At 45.0% G+C, this 24,616-nt stretch overlaps 1 protein-coding gene and 1 pseudogene across 1 annotated transcript in view; one reads left to right on the top strand and one right to left on the bottom strand.

The window, feature by feature from the left end:
- Nucleotides 1-24,616, bottom strand: part of LOC124594453 (protein gooseberry-neuro-like) — a gene marked incomplete at its 5' end in the record, with an annotated part of 291,184 nt that overhangs the window by 179,319 nt on the left and 87,249 nt on the right. The window lies entirely within an intron of this gene.
- LOC124597748 lies at nt 22,294-22,411 on the top strand (annotated as a pseudogene).

The following is a 24,616-nucleotide window of genomic DNA, read 5'->3' as shown; positions in this document are numbered from 1 at the left end:
TGCTCAAATAACAAGAACTTCAACAATGTACCGACTAACATTTTCTTCAGACCAGAAGAAAGTTACTACCCTCAGGCGAAAAATAACGCAATGATTTGGTTAATGGGCAAATGTAAAAGTTACATTTTAACAGTATTGTGAGCGATGAACATATTGAGTGCAAGATGTATATGGAAAATAAATTCGAGAAAACACTTAAGAATCAGAATCACAATAAGAAATATGGTAATATGCTCCGAATTGTCTTCAACAGAATCTGTATAGGTTAGGAACACGTGGATTCTTCGTGGAGAGGGGATAGATTGCGTCAAGTACCCGACCCTAACCTCACGTGCAAGTCACACATGAAAAATAAATCAGTAGTACAGCAGATACAAGAATATGACGGCAAACATTTGGTGTTTGTTATAAAGGAAGATCTTGAACTCCCTAAGGATGCATTTAGAAGGCTGGAACTGACAAAAAAATTACAAGGTAGTGAACGACTGCTCTTCGGTCCACATAATTTACCCCGGAAGGAACGCACATCAAGGATTTACTGAATGATTAATTTGGGCCTGGGAAATGATGATGAAGAACCTCAGGCTGCAGAGGTAGAAAATGTGCATACTGAACTGCCACCAATTGAAGGTGGCAGTGAAGATGCTAAACGTGTGGTTCTGCTAAAGACTGAATATCATTCCTTATTATATGAATGCTGTAATTTATGACTGCAATTATCTGTCACCTTATTTATGTCATTTCATTGTAAGCTAGCCATTTTTGTTACTGTTTTTTGGAATTTAAAAAAAAATCAACCACTCCATTACAGGTGAGAAAAGTCTTATTAAAGTTCCGGTAACCATGTGGATTATAATTTCAAGTTGGTGGAATATTTAACCAGTACTCTTGGAATCTTCGTCAGTTAGTCTGAGAATTCTCATCACAATCAACCAGTGACGTCTTCGCTCGCAGAGACCATCCCACATGAAGCATAAGCAACAACACAATGACGAAATAAATCTTGGGTGAACAGCCTGGTATGAGTTTGCATAGGACACAATATTTCGGCAATCGACCACGTTGCCATCATCAGGTGCGCTGATGTACATCATAAAATACGCCTGGAGGAATTGAAGAATCACAACAACACAATTCTCTTCATTCTGTTTCACCACACTCTGCCTATGTTGATGCAAATGATTAATGGAATCACCGTGCTGCAACATCATAAAAAATGGCCTTAGATGTGTTTTGAATCCAACCCGTGGTTCTGACTCATACTCGCAGAGAGTTCTACAATAGCAATTTAAGGCGAAGAGCAATTTCGGAAGGAAGATGAAAACGTTCTTTGAATCGAGAATCCATGTCTTCTTTGAATCCAGAATCCCTCTGAGTTGCATGATTAACTCACTTAACGCCTTTCACTATTCAAAGTTCAAGGAAGTCACTCCAGGCAAACCTGTAAAAATAATGACTGCGAGAAAAGAGTGTTCCAGAAACGAAGAATACTTTTAAGTAATGTCTTACGCTCAGGAGCTTTGTTAATGTAATCGGGTTTCGAAGCACCAACCATCGGGAAGCCGGCCTGTGTGGCTGAGCGGTTCTAGGCGCTTCAGTCTCGAACCGTGCTGCTGCTACGGTTGCATATTCGAATCCTGCCTCGGGCATGGATGTGGGTGATATCCTTAGGTTAGTTAGGTTTCAGTAGTTCTAAGTCTAGGGGACAGATGATCTCAGATGTTAAGTCCCACAGTGCTCAGAGCCATTTGAACCATTTGAGCTCCCACCTTCCTGCACTTGCTGGACAGTGTGTCTAAGGCGTTCAGCCTGACCGGGTTGCCTCCAAACACGTCTCCGACGATTGTCTGGTTGAAGGCATACGAGGCGACACTCATCGGTGAAGAGAAAGTGATGCCAATCCTGAGCGGTCCATTCGGCGTGTTGTTGGGCCCATCTGTATCGCACTGCATGGTGTCGTGGTTGCAAAGATGGACCTCGCCATGGACGTCGGGAGTGAAGTTGCGCACCATGCAGCCTATTGCATACTGTTTGAATCGTAACACGACGTCCTGTGGCTGCACGAAAAGCATTATTCAACATGGTGGCATTGCTGTCAGGGTTCCTCCGAGCCATAATCCGTAGGTAGCTCTCATCTACTGCAGTAGTAGCCCTCGACGGCCAGAGCGAGGAATACCATCGACATTTCCTGTCTCTCTCTCTATATCCGCCATGTCCGAACAACATCGCTTTGGTTCACTCTGAGACGCCTGGACACTTCCCTTGTTGAGAGCCCTTCCTGTCACAAAGTAACAAAACGGACGCGATAGAACCGCAGTATTGACCATCCAGGCATGGTTCAACTACAGACAACACGAGCTGTGTACCTCCTTCCCGGTGAAATGACTGGAACTCATCGGCTGTCGGACCCCCCTCCGTCTAACAGGCGCTGCTCATGCATGGGTGTTAGCATCTTTGGGCGGGTTTAGTGACATCTCTGAACTGTCAAAAGGACTGTGTCTGTGATACAATGTCTGTCTTCAGGAGTTCTGGGAACTGGGGTGATGCAAAACTTTTTTGATGTGTGTACAAATATGAAGTACGGCTAATCTAGAAGAGATTCCCACAATCGTTAGTGCGAGTAGATTAGCACTAGTCGTAGTGTGTTGTTAGTACGCATTACGCATGTAACGTGCAGTCACTGTTTCTGTTAGTTGACTTATAACTTGTTTCAGTCCACACTCTCTCCACATGATCGGAATTACTACAAGTGAATAAATGAATTAATTGATGATAATTTCTCTGTCAATTCCGCACTCACTGTTGTATCTCTGCCAGTCAGTCCTGTGAAGAGTACAACGATATTACAATGCGACTTTCCACTTCGGTAAAGGACAGTCGGCTGAAAGTATGACACATGGTAAAAAAGTAAGATATTTATTATTTCAACAATAATCACCGTAACTGTTAATATATTTATCCCACTGTAAGACCAGGTAGTCAATGCCTTCATGGAAACATGTTTACTGTTGACTACGGAATCATCCAAGCGTGCATCTCTTAGTTCGAAGCAAATCGACAGGCCCACATGTTACCAAGGAAGTTTCGCTGGGAAGCCTTACACATGCTGCATGCGGTCCCGATCTCTCCCTTGCCATTTACATATTTTTGGAGCCATGTATGAAGAAGTTCGTTGCCGTCGATTTACTTAGGCCTAAGAAGTGCACGACTGGGTACATTCATGGTTCCATAGGCCGCCGAAAACATTTTTCCATGAAGGCACTGAGCGTCTTGCCTCACAGTGGGATAAATGTAATAACAGGTGACTTACTTTTTTCCATCTGTCTCGCTTTTCATTTAGCTGCCTCTTATACAGTAGTGCATGCGAAGCTGCAGCTTTCCCTCAACATACTTCTCTCTGTGAGATATATAGCAGACCAATGAACTTTTTGTTTCGGAGGTCCCCTAAAACTAGACAAACCCTTAAAATACAGAAGAACCCTAAAGATATTCTGAAAGAATATACTGAAAATTAGTTCAGTCGAATTCTAAAAACATTTCGCGAACACGTACCTTACTTGCTCCCTACCCTCCCCTCCCCTCATTCGTTACAGTTGTCTATACTTCTAACACAGTCCTAAAAAGTTGTTTTTCGAATAAGCAGCTGTTTCATATTGTGATCATGGACAACATATTAGCGTGCAATGTAACCCTCTCATAACCTCATTAACTGTTCAGTAAGACACATATTTGGCGAAGAGCAATATTCATTATTCACGTATTCATCTTTCTGAACAAACAAATGTAGATAAAATTAATTTTACTCTTGAACAGTTAATTCTAGGCATTTCTAAATTTGTGTAAATATTATTTGTGCGTCGTCTAATACACAATCTGTGTTACAAACTTTGAACCACAGGGATGTGTCTGCACAGTACCATGTTTTATAAACCAGTGTAATGAACAGTTCGGCGCAACGTAAATAACGTCAGGTGTAAATTTTACAGCTGTGTCACATTCACAATTCACATCTGCAACATGTATTTTAAAAAAATCCCAAATTTCCTGACATGACTTTTATTTCTGTGTTTAAATTCATTGTTACCTCCTACGGATAAATTAACGTTGACGCCACGATAACTGTACTTCAATAGTCGACTAAAGCCCTGAGGATGATGCCCTGTTTCTGGGATGCACATTGGCTAATAAAGTAGGGTATTGCATGACGGAATTTTTTTTCGACTTTTCATTGTCCGGAGCTGGAACGAGAAGCGACTATTGCTACCACAAAAACGTCTTTTTAAATGCCAATCGACAAAAAATATTGCTCCGTATTAGAGGAACTTCCCATGTGTTAATCAAATGGCTGGCTCTGAGCACTATGGGACTTAACATCTAAGGTCATCAGTCCCCCAGAACTCAGAACTACTTAAACCTAACCAACCTAAGGACATCACACACATCCAAGCCCTAGGCAGGATTCGAACCTGCGACCGTAGCATGTGTCAATCAAAACTTGCAAATTCGTTAATATGATTTCAGACGACTGGTAACGGTTAAGGGAATGATAAACGAAGAAGGTCTGGCGTCCAAAATTTTAACAGTTTTTAATTCCATAAGGGACGATTAAGGAAATAAAAGATAGGTTTATGAGTGGGATTATAATTCAAGGTGAACGGATATCAGTGATAAGATTCGCTGATGACATTGCAATGCTCAGTGAAAATGGAGAAGAATTACAGGATATGCTGAATGGAGTGAAGAGTCTAATGAGTAAAGAATATGGAGTGAGAGTAAACCGCAGAAAGGCGAAATTAATGAGACGTGTGGGAAATGAGAACAGAGAGAAACATAGCATAAGGACTGATGATCATCAAGTAAGCTAAGTTAGGGAATTCTGCTATCTATGCGAAAAAATAACCCATGATGGATGGAGCAAGGGGGACATCAAAAGGAGACTAGCACAGGCAAAAAGGGCATAAGCCTTAATTTGAGGAAGAAATTTCTGAGAATGTATGGTTAGAGAAGAGCATTGTGTGATAGTGAAACAAGGGCTATGGGAAAACCGGAAAAGAACAGAATCGAAGCATTTGAGATGTGGTGCTACAGAAGAATGTCGAATGTTAGGCGGTCTGATAAGGTAAGAAATGGGGAGGTTCTGCGCAGAATCGGAGAGGAATGGAGGATATGGGAAACACTGAAGGGATAGGACGATAGGACATCTGTTAAGACATCAGGGAAGAACTTCCATGGTGCTGGAGCTGTAGACGGTAAAACCTGTAGAGGAAGCCAGATTGGAATACATCGAACGAATAATTGAGGAAGTAAGTTGCAAGTGCTACTCTGAGACGAAGAGTTTGGCGCAGGAGAAGAATTCGTGGCGGGCTGCATGAACTCAGTGAATTCATGAAGAAATGGCGAAAAATGAGTGTGAAGTAATGAAATAAACACAAGAAGAACTGCACAAATTCAACGAAGGGGAAGTCAGTGGCAATCAAAATTTATATTTCGTGCAAGCCTGTGCAATGCCACTTGCTCGGACGAGAAATAAAAATCAAAAATTAGCTCCCAATACCCCAAAGATTTCCCCCCAAGTCCCAAATTCCCAGAAAAGTGAATAAGCGAACGAAGTTCCATTTATCACTATTATTAGGACAGTAACAAGTAATTAAATCAGGAATCTAAGACTTGACAATTTAGCAGTCTATGAAAGAAAGATTAAATTTCAGTAAAATTAAAATCAAAATCATAATAAATCGCAAAATTAGCATAAATTAACATTCGCAAAGCAAAACCAGCGATCCCAAAGAATACTCCGTGTGAGTACTCTTTGGGAATCGTGAGTAATGACTAAATATAATTCAATGCATTGTCACTACGTTACGAGAGTTAGCTGAAGCAGATCATATATTTGAATGCTCGTTCATGTAGGCGCGCTTAGATTGTTTTTGAGATGGAATAATTGCGATCTATTATGATGCAGTATACGATCTTCTGACTTCAAATATCACGGCATTAGAATTCGAACGGAGGACTTTTACCTCCTAGAATAAAGTGAACTTTTAACTAGATAATTGAACTAAACATTACTTAGACAGTGATTTAGGCAACGAACACTGATAGACAATTTTCATTCATATAAGCCAGTGGTTTATGGAACTTCAGTGCTAGGTCCGAAGCATATGATTTAAATCCCCCCAACACCTGGGGAAGTTTTATTATCAAGGCTCGGTTAGGAAGTGACTGATATTGTGCAATAAAACACCCTCTCGTGCCAAGTCGTGCATTTGTGATTTAAAATTCTATCAAATTATTGACATGAAACTACCCCGTAATAATTACGCGCAGTGATAATATTTAACTGTAGCGCTCGGCGCTTGTGTAGAATCGTTGACTCAAATAACAAGCCCACTGTTACGATTTCTTAGATACTTGAAATTACGACCAGCTTGTAGGGAATTTGTTGTGGATGTAACTGTTGGTTTTGTTTGCTGTTGTGGTCTTCAGTCCTGAGACTGTTTTGATGCAGCTCTCCATGCTACTCTATCCTGTGCAAGCTTCTTCATCTCCCAGTAACTACTGCAACCTACATCCTTCTGAATCTGCTTAGTGTATTCATCTCTTGGTCTCCCTCTACGATTTTTACCCTCCACGCTGCCCTCCAACACTAAATTGGTGATCCTCGATGCCTCAGAACATGTTCTACCAACCGATCCCTTCTTCTAGTCACGTTGTGCCACAAACTCCTCTTCTCCCCAATCCTATTCAATACCTCCTCATTAGCTATGTGATCTACCCATCTAATCTTCAGCATTCTTCTGTAGCACCACATTCCGAAAGCTTCTATTCTCTTCTTGTCCAAACTATTTATCGTCCATGTTTCACTTCCATACATGGCTACACTCCATACAAATACTTTCAGAAACGACTTCCTTACACTTAAATCTACACTCGATGTTAACAAATTTCTCTTCCTCAGAAACGATTTCCTTGCCATTGCCAGTCTACATTTTATATCCTCTCGACTTCGACCATCATCAGTTATTTTGCTCCCCAAATAGCAAAACTCCTTTACTACTTTAAGAGTCTCATTTCCTAATCTAATTCCCTCAGCATCACCCGATTTAATTCGACTACATTCCATTATCCTCGTTTTGATTTTGTTGATGTTCATCTTATATCCTCCTTTCAAGACACTATCCATTCCGTTCAACTGCTCTTCCAAGTCCTTTGCTGTCTCTGACAGAACTACAATATCATCGGCGAACCTCAAAGTTTTTATTTCTTCTCCATGGATTTTAATACCTACACCGAATTTTTCTTTTGTTTCCTTTAGTGCTTGCTTAGTATTCACATTGAATAAGATCGGGGATAGGCTACAACCCTGTCTCACTCCCTTCCCAACCACTGCTTCCCTTTCGTGTCCCTCGACTCTTATAACTGCCATCTGGTTTCTGTACAAATTGTAAATAGCCTATCGCTCCCTGTATTTTATCCCTGCCACTTTCAGAATTTGAAAGAGAGTATTCCAGTCAACATTGTCCTTGGTGAAGTAAATATCTCACGGATGTCGACATTTCGGTGCAGCACTGTTATTTTGTGTAATGTCGTGTTCGTAACTTGATAAAGATCTCAACACTCTACCGACTGTCGTCGGGTTTTAGCGGGGGCCAAGTACAAATCAAACCAAATCATCAAGAAGAAGAGCCGTTATACCTGCCTGGAGAGAAGTTTATTGTAGATTGACTCCAGTGAAGGTGAATGGACTTGTTACGGAGATGGGCCTAATCCTCAGAACAACGTTAATGACAGAGTGCAGCCCGATTTTAATCAGAGTGGGAAAAGCTGGTATACTGCGTCATAAAGGTGTCAGTGGCGGGGCGCTGTAGCAGGTAGCTGCTAGCCCACTTGATCCCTGGCCGGCGCGTTTGTGCGGCGAGATCCCGCGAGTGACGTCACGGGCTGAATGTGGTGCCGGCCCAAGAATGCGGCGGCAAGTGCGGCCGGAGAGGAGAGCCGAGCTGAGCTGAGGGCCCATTGTGGCGGCCTGACACCGCCCTTTGTGGGCCGCTAATTTTTCAGCGTCGGTGCGGCCGTTTGAAGTCGCGCCGCGGCGCACCTGCGCCCGCCAACGCCGCCGCCGCCGCGGGCCTGTTTGGACACCTCCCGTAATTTCGCTTCTCGCCACCTCGGGCGCGATTCACCGCAAACTGCTGCGGCCTCGACCTCCTTGTTCCGCCGTCAGCGGCGACATTTGTCGCATCGCTCCGAGGCCGTCGGCAGAATCGGACGCGGACACACGCCGAGGAGGTACCTGCGTCTTTCAGACATCAGGTAAGAGAACTGTGTGGTGCAGGCTATTTACAAAACACAAAACAGGATACCATTTCCTCTCTTTTGTAACCGACCGACGAACGGGGTTCGAATCCTCTTCAAGATCGGGTCCTGGGTTCGATTCTACGGGAAATTAATGCCTCCTCCTTACCGTCCCCCCCCCCATCCCCCCACCCCATCTCTTGCCTAGGGATGGGAAAAAGCCACTAGTTAAAACCGAAACCGATATTTTAGGTCTGAATAAACGGTGTTTTTCGATGTTTTTTTTGGTGTCGGTTACAACAAGTGTTTACTTTTTACTAATAACCGGGTGTTGTTGTTGTGATCTTTAGTCCTGAGACTAGTTTGATGCAGCTCTCCATGCTACTCCATCCTGTGCAAGCTACTTCATCTCCCTGTACCTACTGCAACCTACATCCTTCTGAATCTGCTTAGTGTATTCATCTCTTGGCCTCCCTCTACGATTTTTACCCTCCACGCTGCCCTCCAATGTCCAATTGGTGATTCCTTGATGCGTCAGAACATGCCCTACCAACCGATCCCTTCTTCTAGTCAAGATGTGCCACAAATTTCTCTTCTCTCCGCAATTCCATTCAATACCTCTTCATTAGTTATGTGATCTACCCATCTAATCTTCAGCATTCTTCTGTAGCACCACATTTCGAAAGCTTCTATTCTCTTCTTGTCCAAACTATTTATCATCCGTGTTTCACTTCCATGCATGGCTACACTCCATACAAATACTTTCAGAAACGACTTCCTGACACTTAAGTCAATACTCGATGTTAACAAATTTCTCTTCTTCAGAAACGCTTTCCTTGCCATTGCCAGTCTACATTTTATATCCCTCTACTTCGACCATCATCAGTTATTTTGCTCCCCAAATAGCAAAACTCCTTTACTATTTTAAGTGTCCCATTTCCTAATCTAATTCCCTCTGCATCACCCGACTTAATTCGACTACATTCCATTATCCTCGTTTCGCTTTTGTTGATGTTCATCTTATATCCTCCTTTCAAGACACTGTCCATTCCGTTCAACTGCTCTTCCAAGTCCTTTGCTGTCTCTGACAGAATTACAATGTCATCGGCGAACCTCAAAGTTTTTATTTCTTCTCCATGGATTTTAATACTTAACTCCGAATTTTTCTTTTGTTTCCTTTACTGCTTGCTTAGTATACAGATTGAATAACATCGGGGATAGGCTACAACCCTGTCTCACTCCCTTCCCAACGACTGCTTCCCTTTCATGTCCCTCGACTGTTATAACTGTCATCTGGTTTCTGTACAAATTGTAAATAGCTTTTCGCTCCCTGTATTTTACTCCTGCCACCTTCAGAATTTGAAAGAGAGTATTCCATCAACAGTGTCAAAAGCTTTCTCTAAGTCTACAAAATCTAGAAACGTAGGTTTGCCGTTCCTTAATGTTTCTTCTAAGATAAGTCGTAGAGTCAGTATTGCCTCACGTGTTGCAATATTTTTACGGAATCCAAACTGATCTTCCCCGAGGTCGGTTTCTACCAGTTTTTCCATTCGTCTGTAAAGAATTCGCGTTAGTATTTTGCAGCCGTGACTTATTAAACTGATAGGTCGGTAGTTTTCACATCTGTCAACACCTGCTTTCTTTGGGATCGGTATTGGAATAATCGGGTAAAAAACCGAAATATCAATTAGCCATAGTAGCAGTGCTAAATTTTTTGTGTTTTAAATAAACCTGTTTAAAAAAACTAGTAACGTTTATTCCTAAAATTTCCATTGCTTTGAAATATTGCGTTATTATAGAAAATATGAAAAGCGATCCGTGATATTGTAGTAACAAAGCCGACAGAAACGAGCATCAAACACATGACATCAGGAATTAGTACAGGATTGCTGTGACAGTAATGTACTTGTAACCATACGGCGTGGTCCACTCGATGATACGTTTATACACGTCGTGTGCGAAACTTGCCTGATCTGGTATATATGGTGGCTTCTACCTGTCGTCGTCGAACATTAGGTGTGTTGCAGAAAGGCACCACCCCTATTCTGGAAACATTTTACGAAATGGAGGTCTGTGACGTACAGTACTCAGTTTGCTTTAAAAGGTTAATAATGGGGAAACCACAACACACTTGCGACATCATATAAGGAGAAAAGTTAAAACTTTCGTAGTTTACAATAAAAATGCAATGTATCTGATCTGGTGACTTTGTCTACATAATACGATTTTATCTGATTGTAGCTCTTGAAAATGGATAAATAAACACGAAAAATATAAATTTTCAGTCTCAGTTTAGGCCCTTTAGCAGTGGCTATTCGTAATACCTAAATAATGATATATGCTCTATTGCAATCTAATTTTTGAGCAGAGTTTCATGAAATTAGAATCAATCGGAGAATACCGATGACTTCTTGTTCAACTACTTATCGCTTTTGGAGGAAACCTGTGAACATTCGACGTACTATGTTTTCTTTTATTTGCCTATTGGATTTAAGATTTTCAGTCAAAATTTTTTCCCTCTTTGTTCGATTGCTATGTTTATTACAGGAAATAATACGAAAAACACCGAAAATCTGTTATTTTAGAAAGCGGTTATTTTGAGCTATTGTATCACTCAGGCTAAACTGGCATTGAAAAAAACTGATGTAACCGAAAACCGGTTGTTTCAGCGATAATCGCAATCGCTATCCCTACCCCTCTTTCCCCACTCACCCCCCCGTTTGCGTTGCCGTAACCCTCACATTTAACGTGCCACCGATGGCTAGGATTTTAATAAAAGCGGCGACCAAAAAGTTTATGCCTGTGGGAGTTGCTGCAGCGTATACGCAACGTAGAGCGTCTCCGATGTGGGTATATAAGCACCGAAATGTGTGTGGCATTCGTACATTTCCAACGTTCGTGTGGTTATTGCAGAAATGTGAACTATGGCGACGTCGATACCAAATGCGCCCAAACAAGACCAACGAACTGTGTTATTCTTTTCTTGGCTGCCGAAGGACAAACACCGACCGAAATGTATCAGAGAATGAAGAATGTGTATCGGGCAGCATCATTAAGGCGAAATGTCAGAACTGAGACCAGGAGTGTTCCTGCTTCATGGTAACGCACGTCCCCATGTCGCAGATGTCGTAACGCAGAAGTTAAGCCAACTCAAGTAGGAAACATTCGAGCATCCACCCTAAAGTCCTGATTGGTCCCCATGCGCTTATCATGCATTCGGTTTCTTAAAAAAGACCTTGAAGACTCGAGGATTCGTGTCGGACGAGGATGTACAGCTGGCAGTTACGGGCTTCCCCACCGAAGCAGGGCACGGTGTTTTCCCAAACGGATATTTCAACCTGTTGCGTCGGTGCAATGAGAGCCTCAATGCTCACGGCTATTCTGCTTGATTGGCATGCCGATTCTGATATGTACGGCCTTCGGTCGGAAACTCTTTGATCGTTCTCTGTAATTGTAATAGTAAAGTACATGAAATACTATAATACACTCCTGGAAATTGAAATAAGAACACCGTGAATTCATTGTCCCAGGAAGGGGAAACTTTATTGACACATTCCTGGGGTCAGATACATCACATGATCACACTGACAGAACCACAGGCACATAGACACAGGCAACAGACCATGCACAATGTCGGCACTAGTATAGTGTATATCCACCTTTCGCAGCAATGCAGGCTGCTATTCTCCCATGGAGACGATCGTAGAGATGCTGGATGTAGTACTGTGGAACGGCTTGCCATGCCATTTCCACCTGGCGCCTCAGTTGGACCAGCGTTCGTGCTGGACGTGCAGACCGCGTGAGACGACGCTTCATCCAGTCCCAAACATGCTCAATGGGGGACAGATCCGGAGATCTTGCTGGCCAGGGTAGTTGACTTACACCTTCTAGAGCACGTTGGGTGGCACGGGATACACGCGGACGTGCATTGTCCTGTTGGAACAGCAAGTTCCCTTGCCGGTCTAGGAATGGTAGAACGATGGGTTCGATGACGGTTTGGATGTACCGTGCACTATTCAGTGTCCCCTCGACGATCACCAGTGGTGTACGGCCAGTGTAGGAGATCGCTCCCCACACCATGATGCCGGGTGTTGGCCCTGTGTGCCTCGGTCGTATGCAGTCCTGATTGTGGCGCTCACCTGCACGGCGCCAAACACGCATACGACCATCATTGGCACCAAGGCAGAAGCGACTCTCATCGCTGAAGACGACACGTCTCCATTCGTCCCTCCATTCACGCCTGTCGCGACACCACTGGAGGCGGGCTGCACGATGTTGGGGCGTGAGCGGAAGACGGCCTAACGGTGTGCGGGACCGTAGCCCAGCTTCATGGAGACGGTTGCGAATGGTCCTCGCCGATACCCCAGGAGCAACAGTGTCCCTAATTTGCTGGGAAATGGCGGTGCGGTCCCCTACGGCACTGCGTAGGATCCTACGGTCTTGGCGTGCATCCCTGCGTCGCTGCGGTCCGGTCCCAGGTCGACGGGCACGTGCACCTTCCGCCGACCACTGGCGACAACATCGATGTACTGTGGAGACCTCACGCCCCACGTGTTGAGCAATTCGGCGGTACGTCCAACCGGCCTCCCGCATGCCCACTATACGCCCTCGCTCAAAGTCCGTCAACTGCACATACGGTTCACGTCCACGCTGTCGCGGCATGCTACCAGTGTTAAAGACTGCGATGGAGCTCTGTATGCCACGGCAAACTGGCTGACACTGACGGCGGCGGTGCACAAATGCTGCGCAGCTAGCGCCATTCGACGGCCAACACCGCGGTTCCTGGTGTGTCCGCTGTGCCGTGCGTGTGATCATTGCTTGTACAGCCCTCTCGCAGTGTCCGGAGCAAGTATGGTGGGTCTGACACACCGGTGTCAATGTGTTCTTTTTTCCATTTCCAGGAGTGTATAATGATAATAATTTGTTTAAATCAATGCTGGTTTGTCAGCTTTCTCATTCCTCTCGATTCGCATTCCCAGCAGAAGGAAAGTGATGTCTTTCTCCTAACATCCTGTAGTCAATATTGGGAGCAACTAAGTTGGTTGGTTGGTTGTTTTGGGGAAGGAGACCAGACAGCGTGGTCATCGGTCTCATCGGATTAGGGAAGGATGGGGAAGGAAGTCGGCCGTGCCCTTTCAGAGGAACCATCCCGGCATTTGCCTGGAAAGATTTAGGGAAATCACGGAAAACCTAAATCAGGATGGCCAGACGCGGGATTGAACCGTCGTCCTCCCGAATGCGAGTCCAGTGTCTAACCACTGCGCCACCTCGCTCGGTAACTAAGTCTTTTTCTGTTTATCGGAGTATCGCGAGCAGTGGGGTGCTGCTATCTTCCCTCACTGCACCATTAAAATCTGCTTACCAAGCGAGTTCTCAGTGTACTATCCAGATCTGTGTGTGGTCCAGAAGGCACTGGAGCACATGAGATTTTCTGGTGGAGGGCAGTTTCTTCTCTGCACGCACTCTATTAGTACTCTGCAGGCCATTCAGCAAGTATTCTCCGCGGATAGGGTAGTTCAGGTGCTTTAGGACACTGAACACCTTCTGCACAGACGGGGGAATTTTTGTAGCTCACGAAATAGTGGAGTCGACCGTCAGCTCTCGTGGGTGTGGTTAGAGTCATCCGCCGACTAGGGCTGAAGCAGTGTTACTACTTTTCTCTCTTTGCTTAGTATGTGCTTTCTCAGAAAAGCTGCATTCTAAGGTTCTCTTAGCACCTTCAAGGAACGTTTATAATGCACTTCGATCCAGTCAGATTCTCGAAGTGTTTGATGCCTGATCAGTGGTTTCTGTTTTAGCCTCAGAAAAGTTAGGGTGTCAAGAGCTCAGCATAGCTACTAAAGGTTAAGATAACTCGCAGTTCCACCAGTGACTGTCCGAAAATAACAATTTTACCATCGACTTGATCGATTCGTAGAACATCTTACGACTGACGCACGACGTTCAACTGCAGCGCCGATCTGTGGTCTCTGAATCTCTCACACACAGATTAGGGTTTTAAAGGACTGGCGGTGCTCACCAGTAGCAAGACTCCTTCGTAATGAAGATAATGATGATGGTTAATGTTTTAGGGAGCTAAACGGCGAGATCATCAGCATTTTTCCTGCATAATGGTAAAGAAGACAAAATCAGCAGTCACCGCTGCATCAAGGATGTTTTCGGACACCTGGTAATGGAAAAAATGGTTCAAATGGCGCTGAGCACTATGGGGCTTAACATCTGAGGTCATTAGTCCCCTAGAACTTAGAACTACTTAAACCTAACCAACCTAAGGAGATCACACACATCCATGTCTGAGGTATGATTCGAACCTGCGACCGTAGCGGTCGAGCAGTTCCAGACTGAAGCGCCTAGAACCACTCGGCCACTCCGGGCGGCACCTTGTGATGGACTTAAATTTGAGCTGTATCCAGCCTTCGTCTTTATGACGGTTTGAATCTGTTGGGGATACTTTCAGTGAGGTGATTTCCGCATCCAGTGACGTCTGTGGGCTGAGGATGACACGGCGGCCGGTCGGTACCGTTGGGCCTTCATAGCCTGTTCGGGCGGAGTTTGATTTTAGTTAGTCTGGATGTCTGTGTAGGAATGGCAGGCTGTTCTTCCTCGAGAGCCGAAACCGGAGAATGTGACATTGGATGATGATGTCTGGAGCGAAGTTGACGTCTAATCCCAAAGGTATTTACTGGGCTCAGGCTCTGACTCTGGTCAGACCATTCCACTGTCCACAAACAATTGCCTCACAGATATTACTTTATGGCAGGGTGCACTGTGATGTTGATACGAAGAATCACCGTCACCAAACTGTTTCTTTACTGTAAACGGTACACAGTGCTGTATAATGTGTTCATATCCTTCCGCATTAAGCATTTTCTTAAGGACAATAAGAGCACCACACACCAACCTCCACCACGAAAAACACACTTATACCTTAACACCTTCCTGCGTACATCACTGCTGGCACTACGCATGATGGCTAGTAAAGTTCTCCAGGCCGTCCCACCGGATGGCCGCAGTGTTTCATCACTTGAAATAAATCATTCTCAGTCAACTACTGTCCAGTGGCGTCGGCCTTTACACCAACTAAAATGTCGTTTAGCGTGGGCTACAGAAATGTGTGGCGAATGAAGAGCTGCTCGACCATTGTACCCCCAACCTTTTTAATTCGCTACACACAGTCATTGCGCTAACTGAACTGTTGGTAGCACTTTCGAACTCACGAGTGGTTCCATCCGCTGATTTCATGAGACTTCTTGCAACCATCCTCCACAGTGCTACACAGTCCCTGTCTGTCAGTACACGAGGCCTGCTTGTTCGTGGTTTAGCAATGTTTCTTTCTTCGCGTTTCCATTTCACACTCAGATCCCCAACAGTGGACTTGGGCAATTTTACAAGGGTTGAAATTTGCCGGATGGATTTGTTAATCGGGTGTCGTAATATAATGGCTATCTACGTTCGAAGTGACTCAGCTCTCCTGACCGACGCATTCTCTACTGACAATACAATTCTGCCCACTCATTTTGCAAAGGCTATTCGGAAAGTAAGGTTCGATCGGGCGTGAGATGGAAATGACAGTGAAACTCCGTTAAAGCTTTGCACATTTGTGTTGAGCAGTGTTTCTAGTGTGCCCGCCGATCGCAACACGTTGCTCCAACGCATAGTGAGCACCTAAAGATGCCTAGCTAAATAGTGTCTCCCGCAAAGTACACAACTGGCCATTAAAATTGCTACACCACGAAGATAACGTGCTACAGACGCGAAATTTAACCGACAGGAAGAAGATGCTGTGATATGCAAATGATAAGCTTTTCAGAGCATTCACGCAAGGTTGGCGCCGTTGGCGACACTTACAAAGTGCTGACATAAGGAAAGTTTCCAACCGATTTCTCATACACAAACAGCATCTGACCGGCGTTGCTTGGTGAAACGTTATTGTGATGCCTCGTGTAGAGAAGAGAAATGCGTACCATCCCGTTTCCGACTTTCATAAAGGTCGGATTGCAGCCTATAGTGATTTCGGTTTATCGTATCGCGACATTGCTGCTCGCGGTGGTCGAGATCCAATGAATGTTAGCAGAATATGAAATCGGTGGGTTCAGGAGGGTAATACGGAACGCCGTGCTGGATCCCAACGGCCTCGTATCACTATCAGTTGAGATGACAGGCATCTTATCCACATGGCTGTAACGGATCGTGCAGCCACGTCTCGATCCCTGAGTCAACCGATGGGGACGTTTGCAAGACAATAACCATCTGCACGAACAGTTCGACGGCGTTTCCAGCAGCATGGACTATCAGGTCGGAGAACATAGCTGGGGTTACCCCTGACGCTGCATCACAGACAGCAGCGCCTGCGATGGTGTACTCAACGACGAACCTGGGTGCACGAATAATGAAACGTCATTTTTTTCAGATGAATCCAGGTTCTGTTTACAGCATCATGATGGTAGCATCTGTGTTTGGCGACATCGCGGTGAACGCACATTGGAAGCGTTTATTGGTCATCGCCATACTGGCGTATCACCCGGCTTGATGGTGTGGGGTGCCATTGGTTACACGTCTCGGTCACCTCTTGTTCACATTGACGGCACTTTGAACAGTGGACGTTACATTTCAGATGTGTTACGACCCGTGGCTCTCCCTTTCATTCGATCCCTGCGAAATCCTACATTTCAGCAGGATAATGCACGACCGCATGTTGCAGGTCCTGAACGGGCCTTTCTGGATACAGTAAATGTTCGACTGCTCTCCTGGCCAGCACGTTCTCCAGATCTCTTACCAACCGAAAACATCTGGTCAATGGTGGCCGAGCAACTGGCTCGTCACAATAGTCCAGTCACTGCTCTTGATGAACTGTGGTATCGTGTTGAAGCTGCATGGGCAGCTGTACTTGTAAACGCCATCCAAGCTCTGTTTGACTCAATCCCCAGGTGTGTCAAGGCCGTTATTACGGCCAGAAGTGGTAGCTCTGGTACTGACATATGCACCCAAAATTGCGTGAAAATGTAATCAGTACTAGTATAATATATTTGTCCAATGAATACCCGTTTATCATCCGCATTTCTTCTTGGTGTAGCCATTTTAATGGCCAGTAGTGTATGAGGGCCAAGTGAGAGACTTCGGCTGATGTCATGCAGCCCACATAACACAACTGTCATGCGGCTCCTTCTTCATGACGGTTCACGGCCGCACTCCGCAGGGGCAATGAAGATGCTTCTGCAGAGTTTTCAACGGGAAGTATTTGATCACCCGCAATACAGCTCGTAACTGGATGCCCCTGAGTTTCATTTCTGCTCACATGAACCGCTGGATTTAAAGACAACTTTTTGGCACAGTCAACGAGCTGTAGGCAAGCGTAGAGAATTGGCGGAAAGCGCAGGCGGCTGCCTTTTATGACGAGGGTGCTAGAAAGGTGGTACAACGCTAGGACACATGTGTAAGTCAGAGTGGCGACTATGTAGAGAAATAATTGGAAGGTGTAGGGAACTGTAGCAAATAAAACCTTTTTGATTCTCACAGTGGTTTCCATTTCGCGACCGATCGGACCTTACTTTCGGAACAGGCCTAGTATCCTGGCGGTTCTGCATCTCGTGACACCTAATGGTCAGTTCCGCACTATACAGTGGTATCCAGGTAATTCTGATCTGATAGTGTATACTCGGCAAGCCACTGCTCAGTCGGGCCATCCTACCAATATTATTTTGATTTTCTCTTCTATACCATTCGAATATTCGTGAGGGGAAAAATGACTATACGTCTCCGACCGTGCCCAAATCTCTCTTTACTTATTTTCATCGTGTGTACACAAGATAAGCTATGATGTCCACAGAATGATGGCAGTCTTCTTCGAAAACAACTATGTAGGCCTTCTCTCAAAGATTACGAGTTAAGTTTCTCGGGCGTCTCTGTTACATTTTGTGTGGGCTGTATCAATCTGTTCTCTCAGTGTCTGTTGTCATGCATACTTGCTCAAGACTCAAAATTCTCGAACAACACTCTTTAACTGGTCGGACTAGTGTCTTGTTTGCAATTTCTCGTACACAAGCCCCACGTTTTCTGAGAACACTTCCATCAAATCTGTCTTCCATTTGACTTAGCTGATACTGGTTTTACGTCTTCGTGCCATGTCATATCGCTTCTTAGTATTGCCCTTAACTATTTATGCGATGTGATGTGGTCCAAAGGTTCACCACTAATCCTGTCGTCAGGTATTAACGGGTTCTTTGTATGTTATAGTCATTAGTTTGCACTTATCCACAATAATAAAGAGCTGTGATTTATAATGGTTCAAATGGCTCTGAACACTATGGGACTTAACATCTGAGGTCATCAGTCCCCTAGAACTTAGAACTACTTAAACCTTACCAACCTAAGGACATCACAAACATCAATTCCCGAGGCAGGATTCGAACCTGCGACTGTAGCGGTCGCGCGGTTCCAGACTGAAGCGCCTATAACCGCTCGGCAACTCCGGCCGGCTGTGATTTATACTACGAGTACAAAGCGGAATTTTTGGCCAAGTCGCTCTATATTTCCTTACAATCGTCACCGTAGATGCTTTCTTGTAGACAACTCATCATCAGAAAACAATCTTACGGTGTTAGGTGTGATCATTGGTATGTTAATATTACCCACTTCAGGGTGTCAGTTGTTTTTTCTCTGCATCTAACAGTCTTCCCGCAACACGTCACATAATTTAAATAAGTGTAAATACCTGACGTTCTCTGCGCGGTCGTAACTGCAGCACTAAGTGGACTACGCCTCTCAGTATAGACTAACTATTTTGCGTCCACGTTTCCACACTCAGCTCCTGACCTGTTGTCCAGCGAAAAATAGGTATTAATGGCCTGCTCTTGCCACATATACTTAAGAGCTACTAACCGACCTAAAAGCTTACTGCTCCTAGTAGCTACAAATTTTAGTCTGCAAGTGAAGTAAATACTGATGTAATGTTCTTCAGTACACTGACCTGTCACCAACACAAATACCTCCCCTTATACCACTAACACACTTTATTTGCGAAAATACACCGTGTCGTCTTACCTGTCGTATACTCGACGTGTTGGTACGGTACCAAATAAAAAAAAAAAATCCTCCCGAACAGGCCATGAAGGCCCAACCGGACCGACCGGCCCCCATGTCATCCTCAGCCTACAGGCGGCACTAGATGCGGATATGGAGACAGTACCCAAAGCCTTTAGATAATATAGGAAGACGGAGATAACCTTACCTCGCACATTTATAGTTCGAAAGATATCGTGCATTAATGATGCAAGTTGTGCATGAGACGAGTGGGATTCCCTGGTTCTTTGAGAGAAACTCTTTTTCTTCAGGAACGCCATAAAGTCTAAATATAGTATATGCTGTAGGAGTGCGCAACAGGCGGAAGTCTGCGACACTGGTCTGTAATTCTGTACATATTGCAAGCGACAAATATCAGCTAGGTTTGTTAGTCTATGCGGCGATCAAACATCGGTATGGTACTGTTGTTACGCATAAAACGTTTTTAAATGCGAAATTTAATATTTCTGCTGTTTGTAATTTCAGCACAAACAAGATACAGAATCTGAAGTTTGGATCCTTTATTGATTTTGCTCAATTTTCTGACGTATCTTCGGATCTGACTGTGAAAATTATTATTAGCCTTCTTACTGACCGTACCATTTGCTGTTGTGTTTGCTCTGTCAGTTTCTGTTCGGTCTGTTTTGATGTGAGAGCGAAGTAGTCCCAGCTTTTGCTGATGGTGATGTTTGGTTTGTGCGTCGCTCAACTGCGCGATCATCGCGCCCGTACACATTCGCAGTCAGTACACAGTCCAATCTAGCCACTTTCATGAATGGTGATGGAATGATGAGGACAACACAAACACCCAGTCCCTGGGCAGAGAAAATCCCCAACCCGGCCGGGAATGGAACCCGGGACCCCGTGATCCAGAGATAGCATCGCTAGTCACTAGACCACGAGCTGCAGACACGTATTGCTGAGAAGAGCTCTTTTTTCATGTTACTAAAAACGTATTAATTTCACGACATATAATATAACAGTATTAAAAAGTGAACTGCAATCGGTAAAGAAAAAACATGCTGCCTAAAGATTACTCTGTGTCGACGGGCATCTTTGTGGCACCACAATTTAGAAGTCATCAAGATATTTCTCTCTTCTTACAACAGAAGTATGGACACAATAGAAACAATGTGACTAATGCTATGCCTATTGTTGTACATGAACTAAGAGAAAATGTTAGAAATAAACATTAATAATCGTGAAATGTTTCCTACTAGGGGGAACTATGACATCTGCACAAAAAATATCTTCCTGCATGGAACGGGCTGCTAGTTTACCGATAACGAAGAGTCCTCTGTTTGACTCGCCTGCTTCAATCGTGCCTACAGTTGCGTTATGGGGAGAGTTTAATCTCTTGCTAATGTGTACAAGGTTAGAGTCGAACAACTTTACCGAGCGAGGTGGAACATTGGTTACCGCATTGGACTCGCATTCGGGAGGACGACCGTTCGAACCCGCGTCCGGCCATCCTGAGTTAAGTTCTCCGTGATTCCCCTAAATCGCTTCAGGCAAATGACGGGATGGTTCCTTTGAAAGGGCATGGCCGACCTCCTTCCACATCCTTCCCTAATCCGATAGGACCAATGACCTCACCGTTTGGTCCGTTTCGCCGAATCAACAAATCCACCAACCAGACACCTGGGAGCAAGTGAGACACAGTTGAGAGCGCAATGACCGCGACACAGAGTGATTTTCGCCATAGATCAGAGCCGCGCGGGGTAGCCGATCGGTCTCAGACGCCTTGTCACGGTTCGCGCGGCTCCACCCGTCGGAGGTTCGAGTCCTCCCTCGGGCATGGGTGTGTGTGTTGTTCTTAGCGTAAGTTAGTTTAAGTTAGATTAAGTAGTGTGTAAGCTTAGGGATCGAGGACCTCAGCAGTTTTGTCCCATAGGATCTTACCACATAGATCAGACAAGACAATTCAGAAGTGATCACTCCTCAACAGGACTGATATATAGACTTAACTGTCGATAAGATCCGGCTGCGTCTGCAGGAAAATTGTCCGGATATGTACGGTAGCCTCAAGAGTATAACAAAGGCCTGTCAGTTGTTCAGGGCTGTTGGTCTGTTTACTAAACGTTCGCTAGTGGCTGTATTAGTTACTATACATTTGCCAGTGCTTGTGCTAGTCACGCTGGTTCTGAATTGTCACATTCATGTGAAATCTGCAACACTGAGACTGCCCTATACATCAATGGGAAACTGTGCTCTTCACATTAGCGGCCGGGGTAGCCGAGCGGTTCTAGGCTCTACAGTCTGGAACAGCGCGACCGCTACGGTCGTAGGTTCGAATCCTGCCTCGGGCATGGATGTGTGTAATGTCCTTAGGTTAGTTAGGTTTAAAAAGTAGTTCTAATTTCTAGGGGAATTATGACCTTAGAAGTTAAGTCCCATAGTGCTCAGAGCCATTTTCTTCGCATAATAACCCCAAACCAAAGAAGGAATATTTTACACTTTAGCACAGTCCACTTGGCGATGAACAGTTGCGAGGATATAATAAGAATGGAGCTCGAGTCTCGGTCCAGCTCGCGTTTTTAAGTAGTGTCTCCTTGTTTGGTCGTTGTGGAGCGACTTTGTACTCGACTACGACGAACGTTTCCTGTTTTCTACGCCTCTATGGTGCATTCGAGGGCGTTAAGACTGCGGGCCTTATCTGGCCTGCTCCAAAGTAACCGAAGAGTCTGCGCCGTGTATAAATGGCATCTTAAAAAGTTTCTTTCGTCCGCTTCTCGGCGCTTCCACACCAAGTTCCTCTCCCAGGCACAGCCGGAAGATACCACTCTTGGCAACGTGCGATGCGAATTTAACCGTTAATGTTTATTGGCGAAGCCTGATTAATTCTATGCTGTGTTACACTGTAAGGTATGTCTAAATGAAAGGTCTCCTTTGACTTGCGAGATAGGGTTAGTTAAATTTCTCACAACTCGAAAGTCAATGGGCAACGGCCTTGCCGCAGTGGATACACCGGTTCCCGTGAGATCACCGCAGTTAAGCGCTGTCGGGCGTGGTCGGCACTTGAATGGGTGACCATCCAGGCCGCCATGCGCTGTTGCCATTTTTCGGGGTGCACTCAGCCTCGTGATGCCAATTGAGGAGCTACTCGACCGAATAGTAGCGGCTTCAGTCAAGAATACCATCATAACGACCGGGAGAGCGGTGTGCTGACCCCACGCCCCTCCTATCCGCATCCTCCACTGAGGATGAAACGGCGGTCGGATGGTCCCGGTAGGCCATTCGTGGCCTGAAGACGGGGTGCTAAAGTCAATAATTAAATGCCCCGCAGCTGTCCAACTACTTTCAGGAAAGATTTCAACGTACGATCATTGGGCTGGAATATGTTCTGCGCTAACACATCAACACACCCCTGACAACTGGCTACTAGCAACTCCTGCCGATAGTCACAACAACAAAACAGGAACACAGTTCAAAATCAGTATGGAAAGCCACACGAAAATATTACATCCTAAAGTATAGGTTTCTATGAAACCTCACCAAGTCAGTCTTCTTTATTGAACACTACCGTCCAGGTTGCTGCTGCTTTCTAATGGCTAGCTGGACGCTTACTTATATAGCAATAGACATTTCTTACTGGAAAATCAGCTTGGCTAAAAGCTTAGGTTCACCAACTACAGACATCGGAAACACACTTTAAAACAATTGTGCGGGTGACTGGCTGCGATAGTTAAATCAGTGATAGATTTCCTTTATCTGTGCTTTCAGTCAATTGCCCGCAGCTCGTGGTCTAGTGGCTAGAGTTGTTGCATATGGCCGGCCGGTGTGGCCGAGCGGTTCTACGTGCTTCAGTCTGGAACCGCGCGATCGCTACGGTCGCAGGTTCGAATCCTGCCTCGGGCATGGGTGTGTGTGATGTCGTTAGTGAGTTAGGTTTAAGTTGTTAGGTTTAAGTAGTTCTGAGCTCTAGGGGACTGATGACCTCAGATGTTAAGTTCCATAGTGCTCAGAGCCATTTGAACCATTTTTTTGCTGCCTCTGGGTCTGGGGTCCCGGGTTCGATTCCCGGGGAGGTAGGAGATTTTCTGCACCTGGGGACTAGGTGTTTGTGTTGTCTTCATGATTTCACCATCATTCGGGAAGTGCCTAGACTGAAAATGGAAAGATTTGGAACTTGTACGGGCGCCGATAACCACGATGTTGAGCTCCCCACAAACCAACATCATCATCATCATCATCATCATCATCTTCTCAGTCAATAAAGCCATCTCTTAACAGTAAATAGCTGAACTTCTCAATACTTTAAAACGTAGTAAGACTAGTATTATGATGAGAATGTCTTGTTTGTGAGCATTTCCGGACTCCAGACATTATGGGAGGGGGAATGGAGTCAATGAAATGAAAAACATAATGAGTCAGTGAAACGGTAATAAACGGTTAACTTGAAACGACTAATCCGTCTACAGCGAAAATCGATTCTCCAGTCTTCTTGAATATATTAAGGCAAGTTTTTTTTTTCTGACATAACAAATCCAGCTGTTATTGTCACCAGCTGCTTGGTAACACAATATTGGGGTGCAATGAATAAGAACTGTGTATAAAGGGCAGTCAAATGAAAACGAGACAGATGGAAAAAGAGTAAGTAAACTATTCATTTCAGAAATAAGCGCCTTATCTGTTAATACATTTATCCCAGTGCAAGACAAGATAGGCCAATGCCGTGACCGAAACACGTTTGCGGTTGCCTACGGAAACATGAATGTACCCAGGCGTGCACCTCTTCGTCCGATGCAAATCAAGGGCCACGAATGTCTTCCTTCAGCACTCCAAAAATATGGAAATCGCATGTGGAGAGATCGGGAGTGTATGGAGGATGTGTAAGGCCTTCCCAGCGAAACTTCTGCAGCATAGTCGAAACGACCTTGGCTACGCGTGGGAGGACATTTCCCTGCAACAATGATGGCGCCCGTCAACTTTCCTGCCCGCTTGGGCTTGATGGTGCGCTTCAGTTTTTGCAAAGTCTCCACGTACTGCTTTGCGTTAATTGTGCTGCCGTGTTCCGGGAAGTTAATGAGGAGCGGTTCATTGTAGTCAAAGAAAAAGGTCATCATGAGTTTCTCGGCGCTGGCGTGCCTATTGCTTCGACTTCGCAGCCCAAGTTTCACTGGGAAGGCCCTTCAAATTCTCCATACATCTCCAGTGAGATTTCCATATTTTTAGACCCCGGAAGAAAGACAGGTGTGGGCGTCGGATTCTTTGGTGAAGAGCTGCACCGCTTGGGTACAGTCGTGGTTCCATAGGTAGCCGC

The sequence above is a fragment of the Schistocerca americana genome, chromosome 2, assembly GCF_021461395.2.
Source record: "Schistocerca americana isolate TAMUIC-IGC-003095 chromosome 2, iqSchAmer2.1, whole genome shotgun sequence".
NCBI classification, from domain to species: Eukaryota; Metazoa; Arthropoda; class Insecta; order Orthoptera; family Acrididae; genus Schistocerca; species Schistocerca americana.
This window is presented reverse-complemented; position numbering and strand designations above follow the sequence as displayed.